Genomic DNA, 6,825 nt, shown 5'->3' with positions numbered 1-6,825 from the left:
GGAGAGTTGTAACTCATTGATCTGAGAGGAGAGTAGTTAGATTTATCGTGGTTGTTGCAATGTGGTTCAAAAGTTCAACTATGTAGAGAAATGAGCTTAAAATCAGGTCACAATATTCAATCACAATGACACAATAATGATATTTGTGATATTTCACAGAATTTCAAAGTGAAAGTGTTTAAATTGTTATTTTAATAGGTTTAAGGTATTATAATTATTATTATTGTTACAACAAATAATGCTCACTGTTAATGGCAATAACCCAAAATCATATTTAGTATTATATTCTGTCTATAATTTAGCTACATGTAGAGGAGGTCATGGGCCACTTCCTTTTATAACTAGCGATTACATTTACTTTTTCAAAATGAACGTCATTATTGTTCTTTCTTTTACCACAAAATCTTACAAAACCATAGTTAATAGAACAAATTAAAAGTTAAAGACAACTTATATGTGTGTCTTTACTAAGTTATAACGCGTACGTCTATTTCGGGATGGGGATGTACAGGCTGCAACAATAGTTTGGTTTGTTGATATGCTGAAAACAGTTTCATACATGTAAATATATTGATTATCCAGCGTTTTTATCTCAGTATATCAAAACAAGTGCAGAAAGAAGGTGTATATTCCATTCAGCTGACTTTAATGCAGACGTCACCTCTGCAACAACCATTTGCAGAACACACTAGTGCCTTCTACTGGCCATAAACTGCAAACACATAAATGTCACTCTGCAACTTCCAAGAAACCACCGGGAACAAACTGTTTTAAACGTTTATTTAAAAACAAGTACAAAATGTCTGCTGGCAGTCTGACTGTGGGTGCTTCAAGGATAGACCACTGCAGCTGCCTCTTATACTGGAACCTCCTGTGCAGGACCAATCGGCTCCCAGGATCCAACACAGGGCTGCCGACTTGTGAGAAAACCTTGGAGTGAGACTTGGTGGCGTGCGGGGCAAATGTATGGCTGGCCCAGTCGAGGTTACCACTACACACCCAAAATAATATTATTATATTTATTTCTAATGCAAGAATGTAAGCTTATAATGCACTATAATCTAATCATCATTATAATAATTAAAAAGAATTACATAATTATATTATATACATAAAAACACTTGGTTTTAAGCACTCATTAATGCTTTTTGCAATATGCTGTATTTATTATTAATAAGTATTAAATAATTAATACTTAGACAAGGAGTCACTTGTAGTCTGTGTTGGATTAAGATTTAACCTGTTCCATTGATTAGAAGATTAGAAGAAGAATAAAAGACGCAACAGAACAAGTATGCTGTAATAATAAAGCCGGTTGGTGGTTGGAATGTCTGTGTGGTGCGTGTCACCACCACACCCGTACCGGAAACTAGATCCATTCTGTGCATGTGCACAATGCGTCTACACTGTCGTAGATATCCAATCGTGTTCCGGGTATGGATCCGGCACAGACAACCGGAAATCAGCCAATCAGAGGCAACTAGGGCGGGTGCTTGGCTGAATTTCCGAGAAATACGTGAGGAATAGGAGGTGTGGCTCATTTGCAGGAAGTTGGCAGGCCTGATCAAACATCAATCAGAGTCCACAGGAGAGCTGCCACCATAATCAAAGACAGCACCCACCCACAACATGGACTGTTTACACTCCTGCCCTCAGGACGGAGGTACAGGAGTGCCAAATGCAGGACAACCCGTCTAAAGAACTCTTTTTATCCCACTGCCATCAGAATCCTCAACAGCTGAACGGGACTACAATAATCCTGTCACCTGGTTACACTGTCACTTTAATCATCTGTTACCGTCACTTTAAAACCTGAAACATGTCACTTTAAATCTGTTAAATTGCACAACCAGTGTTCACTTTATGTACAGTTCTTATTCCTTGTATATATGCATATGTTTACACTTATTTTATGCATATATGTTATTTTAGTTTCTTTGTAATATTTATATTTTTCTTATGTATATTATACTTTTTTTCTACAAAAGCATCTCTTTTCTACTTTATGCTGGTGTTTTTGAGTGGACAGCAAAGTAAGAATTTCATTGTACAGGGAAACGTGTTTCTTTACTGTGCGTATGACAATAAACACTTTGAATCTTTGAATCTTTGAATCTTGAATCAATCACACCTGCATTGAAAGAGCAGTCATGAGGTCGTCACACCCCCATAAATGTGTGACACAACCCACATGCTACACATGTTGTTATCTTTTGTTATGTATGCTACAGAGTATCCAAGATCTGAACTGTTATCTAAATGAATGGGTGCCACTCCCACCTGGTAACAACATGGCTACCATGAGGTGAGATCCACACAAAACAGTGTTCCACACAATGTGGAGAGCAACAGCCACAAAACGAGTGGGTCAAACCAAAAGTTGACCCACTCCCCCCCCAATATAAGTGAACTGCCACTGCACTGTGGCATCGAACCCCAAACAACTTACTGAAATGCGACACAACGACAGAACTGAAAGGTCAAACATTTATGACACAACGCACAATATTACGCGTTTTTTTGAACCTTGCACCTGGCAAACATTACAAAAAACTAGCACTCAAACTAATGCAAACTAAACTGACACTAAGCATTTAAAATTAAAATGAAGTTTTGCATTTTGAAAACAAAACGTGAAAACTAAGTAAGAACTAAAACCAATGAAAAATCCTGTCATAAAACTATGATTATAACCTTGGTGTGATCACATGTATATGAGAAATTTTAAGAAAAACTGATTTCAACCACTTAATAAAAGCCTCACCTGATACTCAAACTATTATCTCTTCAATTAGACAACTCTTTTCTGCCTGACTAGAAAATGAAGTTTATAAACCCCAAACCACAGAGGAAATGCACAAGAACTGCAGGTCGACTGTTGCCTTGGTTGGTTTGTTTGTGCCACAGGTAAATGTGAACAATGGATTTCACATTCCAAACATAACACATTTCATTTGAGCTTACAAATGGAAGCTGGCTCAACAAGTCCTTATTGTGCCGCGACGTAAAAAAAGGCTGGTTTTGTCAATGTGTCAGTACCTCATGTGAACTTGCCATTTAGTATTTCCAGTAATACCTGTTAAACGGGTTTGTTTGGCTTTGTTTCTCTGTACACTGTCGTGAAGTCATCACCCTACATCTGCTCTCACGAAGGCTGTTACTCCCACTCAAGTGACCGCTTCAAACACACGCGCACCCACTATGTTGACATAGTGTCGACCGCTTGAAGTGCTACACTGATCCCAGCTCGCTACCGAAGCACATCAAGGCCCATGGACACTTTGTTGCCCAGGAGCAAAGGGCCACCATGGGGCCCCGCTCTTCTCTGCTGGAGGAGGCAGCAGCATGGGGCCACTCGGCCTCTCAGACTCCCCTCTGTTACACTTTGGACTATCTGCTGCTTCGGTGTTAGGGTTGGGAGCTCCGGGAGGTCTGAGGAGGATGGTGGGGATGGAAACGGAGGGCGAAGACGAGGAGGAAGAAGGCGTGGAGGGCGAGGTGTTGAACCTGTCGGCAGCGGTGGTGCCCGGGCGTAATGATCCTGTGTCTTGGGTGGTCGCTCCTCCTCAAGCCGGTTGTGCACTTGGCAAATTCGTAGAGACGAAAGGAGACGATTGTTTTGTTGTTTTCTTTGTCCGTGTTTGTGAAAATCACAGCGTAATGAGGCTTGTGTGCATATATGCACAAGAAAAACATAATCACACGGTCTATTTGTCATATCAGTTTGAACGTACAAAGTCTTGGCTGGATCTTTAAATGTATGGTAGCACCATGCATGCTTCCATGATCTGAAAATATAAAGGGCAACTCCACCCAAAATGAATAAAAACACATCGTTTTGAGATGAATTATACTTCCTCTGTTTAGTAAAGTAAAACATTACACCCATAACCATCACTGTATGTCATCTAATTTACCGTAAGTTAGCATTTAGCTTAAAGCGCTTCTATGTCTGCAGTCTGAACTGTTTGTTCTGAAAACAAACTCCATCGACTCAAGTGAGACTAACGATCTGGAACTGGCTCAGCGAGGTGAACAACCCGCATCTGTTAACTTGTGTGATTCTCTGAAACGGATTTTCCCCTCCAGCCTCTTGGATTGGTTGAAACGTCTTCAGACGTAACTCAAACAAGTACAGTTGCCTGCAGCTAACTAGTGAAGGTGACCGTCAAACTGTCATTGATAACTGACTACAAAGTAGATCGGACAACTCAGTGACTCATAAACTTGACAGATAATCAGTTTGAGTGAGAAGATTTTTGAGCTTGAGTCAATGAAAAAGAATCCACCGTTTAGTTGATTATTGATGATTTCCCTAAACTCCAATATAGAAGTAAAGATATCTCAATACCTCAGAGGAGAGATTATCTCCATGCATGGCTTGATGCTACATGAGTAGTAGAGTTTGTTTTGGCTGAACTGACCCTTTTATTCACACGCTGACCTTTTTTAATTACTGAACCAGGTCATGAAAGAGAGCAGATGCGTTTGACACAGATTCTCAAAAACATTAGGTTGCATGTTTGAAAGTAGACGACCCGTTATGTGCTTTGTCTTGTTAAACGTCGTTATCTCTCTTAGATAGCGGTGGTGAAGTGATCCGAGTGCGGCTCTCGACTGCGGTGCTCTCTGTTTTCGCTTGGAGAAACCTTGACACTGTTCCGGGTCGTTGACGCAGCAGCGCTACGATGTGTGACATGAAGACAAGTAGATTATCCACACAGCGATAAATGTTTGACCATGTGATTTTCTTAAAGAAAAAAAGACCGTACTGACGTAACTGAATGTGGGTTTGACTATTTTTTATTTTTGTCCAATCTTGGCCCTGTTTATCAGTGCGATGACAAAGATCTTGTTAAGATCAGCCATGTGCTTTACAAACAAGAGGATGTGAGGAACAAAGAAGTGAGGAACACTCAACCAGGAGTATACACAAATACACAGGGGTGTGTATTTGCAGTACTGGGTACACTTTTACTACAACGATATTTGGCTCATAGAGGGAAAGGTACATAAAAAGAAGCCAAACAATGTTGGGAGAGGTTCTTTTTGTTTGTCAAAGGCCACAAATGGGCCTGTATCTGTGTGGTTGTGGCTTGTGCTCCTGTTCCACATTGATTAGTATATATGTATATGTATATACACATATATATGTATATACATATATGTATACAAATGTAAATTGTATAAATCTACCTTTTATTTAAATTTAGAAAACAGAATTTCAGTAAATCGACAACAGATGTGATTTGCACATTGAGGCCACGGCAACACTCTCTGAGGATGTCACGTCACCGTTGTTGACCAGGACCAGGACAGAAAATAAACACAAACAAATATTTAAAAAAAACAACAACATGACTTCTCTGTCTCAGCTTTGTCTACTCTTTGGAGTATTTACTCCCAGTTGCAAAAAAAGAAGTAAGTTGAAAAGAATGAAACAAAACGGCATAAATAAATGAACGTAAAAAGGATCTGAATTCACAGTAGGTTATAAGTAGGTAAAATGGCACGGTCAGGGTCAGTCTCAGAAGAACGTCAAACCTCACCCATGGCGTTACCATTATAAACCAAACTGCACCATGATGGAAACACAGCAATAAAGTAGATACTAGACAACGTGCTGTTCTACTGTTTCTCCACAAGATACTTGGCTTTATTTTGGCCAGCTGCCTCAACTGATTTAACAAACATTATTTTACAACATCTGACAACATCTTAAGGTCAGAGTCTATGTGGATCCCCAGTATAGTGATGGTTGGCTGCCAATTGAAACTACTGGTTTGATGTGTTTTTAGTATAGAGTGTATTATAACCTTGGTGCGTACGCATGTGAGTATGTTTTACCACGTCAAGTTCACATTCTGTCAATCGTTACCCTTTTTATAGTTGAGGTATTAAAGGTGTGGTTGCACGTGGCACTGTGCATGCACCAGCCTTAGAAATGGGCACTTCACGATCCCTGGAAACATGGAAACATATAGTATAGAGAGAGAGAAGAGAAGAGAACCTAAAACTGAGCCCTGAGGGACCTCACATGAGAGAGGAGCAGAAGAGGATACAGGGTCAAGGCTTGATGGACCTGAACCACTGGAGCACTGGAGTGGTTCAGGCCCTGGTATTCATCCGCGCATCGCTCTCTTGTTCTTTGGTAGGGATGCGTCCTATTCCCTGCGCCCAGACTTGTACCGCCACCCGATGGTGAAGTGTTCTATGATATTCGACCAGGACCTTAATGCCCACCCAATCAAGATCTCTTGTTTAGAGAGAGAGAGCTCCCCCACAGACCATTTAACCCTTAGAACATGGAGCAATTGTGCTGCTTTTTCCATTACTATGTTAAAACATACAGTATAAATACAGAGGGTATGAGAATGTGCAATATAGAGTGTCTTATATCCTTTTTTTTTCAGCAATCTGACGATGATTGTTCACCAACTATAATCAAAGTTGGACTGAATTTGGGATATTTGGAAATTTGTTTTTTTTTGTGTGAATTGTTGCTACTTTATACCACAAGTAAAAATGCGACATAAAATGAATCATAACTTTGACTCAACAACACATACATTTTTTAAAGCCTGAATATGTGACCTATAATATAAACCTATTAAAAAGGAAAATGCAAATGATTACAATACAAGGACAGAAACAAAAAAAACAAATTAATTGCTAATCATTCATTTAACATATTCCACAATGTCCTCAACGATTCTGCCAACACTTTTGTTATCTTTCCTGTTTGAAAAAATGAAGATATGATTCATGGCAAATGACGTGTGAATCATTTACAGACATATTTGAACCTTTTGGTCATAATGGTAT

The sequence above is a fragment of the Solea senegalensis genome, linkage group LG6 (assembly GCF_019176455.1).
Source record: "Solea senegalensis isolate Sse05_10M linkage group LG6, IFAPA_SoseM_1, whole genome shotgun sequence".
In the NCBI taxonomy this organism is placed as follows: Eukaryota; Metazoa; Chordata; class Actinopteri; order Pleuronectiformes; family Soleidae; genus Solea; species Solea senegalensis.
Note: the sequence above shows the minus strand (reverse complement) of the source record.